The sequence below is a fragment of the Zea mays genome, chromosome 5 (genome assembly GCF_902167145.1).
Source record: "Zea mays cultivar B73 chromosome 5, Zm-B73-REFERENCE-NAM-5.0, whole genome shotgun sequence".
Classification (NCBI taxonomy): Eukaryota; Viridiplantae; Streptophyta; class Magnoliopsida; order Poales; family Poaceae; genus Zea; species Zea mays.
The window spans coordinates 26,025,590-26,028,019 of NC_050100.1; the positions used below are offsets into that span (position 1 = coordinate 26,025,590).

Consider the following 2,430-nt stretch of genomic DNA (forward strand, 5'->3'; position numbering starts at 1 on the left):
CTGGCATGGCCGAGTGCAAGCCCTGCGTGACCCCAATGGACACCCAAGGCAAGGTCTCTGCTGCAGACCCCCCCCATCGCTGATCCGACCGGCTACCGCAGCCTTGCTGGGGCCCTACAGTACCTCGTCTTCACCCGGCCCGACATCGCTTACGCCATCTTGCAAGTGTGCCTTCACATGCACGATCCTCGAGAGCCACACCTCACCGCGCTGAAGCGCGTCCTGCGGTACTTGCGTGGCACCATCGACTTTGGGCTCCTTCTCTGCCGCTCCCCGACCACGGAGCTTTGCGTCTACACCGATGCCAACTAGGCAGGCTGTCCAGACACGCGCCGGTCCACCTCGGGCTATGCCGTCTTCCTAGGGGACAGCCTTGTCTCCTGGTCATCGAAGCGCCAACCGATCATCTCCCGCTCCAGCGCCGAGGTCGAGTACCGCGCCGTGGCAAACGGCGTGGCTGAGGCGACTTGGCTCCGTCAGCTGCTCCAAGAGCTCCACAGTCCGCTAGCACGGAGCACCCTCGTCTTCTGCGACAACGTCAGCGCCGTCTACCTCTCCACCAACCCCGTCCAACACTAGCGCATGAAGCATGTCGAGATCGATCTTCACTTTGTCCACGAGAGGGTCGCCTGTGGAGATGTTCACGTCCTCCACGTCCCGACCGCCTCCCAGTTCGCCGACGTCTTCACCAAAGGGCTTCCGTCCGTGGTGTTTGCAGAGTTTCGGTCTAGTCTCAACATCTGCAGTGGCTAGAGTTTCGACTGCGGGGGGGGGGGGTGTTACAAATATATGTACATGGGCCTGGCCCATTAGGGTTTACTAGTACTGTAGCCACAGCCGCACTGTAGCTAGGGTTTCTGTAACAGCAGACATTCTCACAAACCGTATGAACATAGCTTCCTAAATCCTAGATAAATGTTTTCATTCGCATTATTAAGTTGAATCTAATGCACAAGCCCCTCAAATAAATGTACTCAATCGCATGATTTAGCTGAATTGAATGTGCAGAACTCATCCAACAAACATTTAGATCTGGAGATATGTAACATACAACTGTTACAGAAAGAACATAAACATTTGGCACAAACCAAAACATCAACAAAACCTAGACTGCATTAGGTTTGTAACATGTTGCATAAATTCCAGGAAATTAAATACTGCATTTGTTTATGATATACCTCTAGAAGTGTACGGATACTAAGCTTGATGGGCTCCTTGCCGGTGGTCTCCTTAGTTCTTCTCTAGAAACTCATGCATAGCGATGGAGTTCCTTCCCGTGGCGTTGGCCTTTCAAGAAGAGAAGGTACCCGATGTGGATCGATCTGGTACAGCGCTGGCTTCTCGGTGTAGGGGTCGAAGCCGACAATGAGGGTGGAAAGGCCGAAGGGGCAGACTCCACCACTTTGTGTATACTTCTGCCGCAGCCCTGCGATGTACTCGATGATGACGGGGTCCTCGACGATGAGTCGGTAGCTCTAGCACTCGACCCACACGTGGTTGATGAGCATGCGCGTGTCCGCCTTCAACCCCATGCACGCCAGAACGATGTGGGCATATAGGCATGCCATCTTGCGCACGAACCTGGGGAGACAGAAATTCGGGTCAGAATTATTAGTCAGCTATATTAGTTTGAGGCGAGGATCACGAGATCCGGACGAACGATAGAAGGGAGGGACAGAGGGTTTGCTACCTGGAGTCCTAGACCTTGGGTGCAGATTTCTTCTCGACGCCTAGGACGACGGTGCCCGTGCTGCGGACGCGCGACGACGATGTTGCCCTTGCGTACGGCCTCGAGAGCGTAGTCCACCTGGAAGATGTGGCTGTCGGGAAGAAGACAGTAATGGCGCGGTTATAGCAGGCCATCGTGCAGGCATCGTCGGCGGTTAGGGTTTGAGCTTGCTTCCGGGCCGGCGATGGTGGAGTGTGGGGTGGGGTCTGGGGAGGTGAGGCCAAGAGTATGGCGGCGCGGGGCTGCGGGACTGGGATGAGCGCGTGTCTGGGGAATGGGATGCCTCAGGAGGCGGACGCGGCGGGCGGGGGTTGGGCAGGCGACATTCATGGCGAGGGGTGTGAGGAGCTGAGGCAGGGGGCGCGTGCGGCGTAGGAGGGGAATAGGGAGGGGTCGCGTGTGCGGGCGCAAGCGGGGGGGGGGGGGGGGGGGCGTGGCTCGATGTCTTAATAGGAGTAGTATAGATTGAACAGTAAGAGACGGTGACCCTCTTAATTCGTTTCAATCTCCTTCCTTCGAAACAAGCTCTACAAGGTTCATCGGTGGGTCTGGAATTGAGAGAATTCATGAGTTGTTAGTTAGACTTCTGACTCGAGTAATTTCGTTCCTCTAGTATTCGGTCAGTCTTGTAGATAATTAAGTTTAACAAATTAGTAAGGTCGGTTTAAGTGAAAAGCTGTATGCGGCGGTTACCAAAAACG

General features: G+C 54.9%; 1 pseudogene; it reads right to left on the reverse strand.

The window, feature by feature from the left end:
- Window positions 1–1,026: 1,026 nt before the first annotated feature.
- Window positions 1,027–1,863, reverse strand: LOC103628082 (proteasome subunit alpha type-7-A-like; annotated as a pseudogene).
- Window positions 1,864–2,430: the final 567 nt, after the last annotated feature.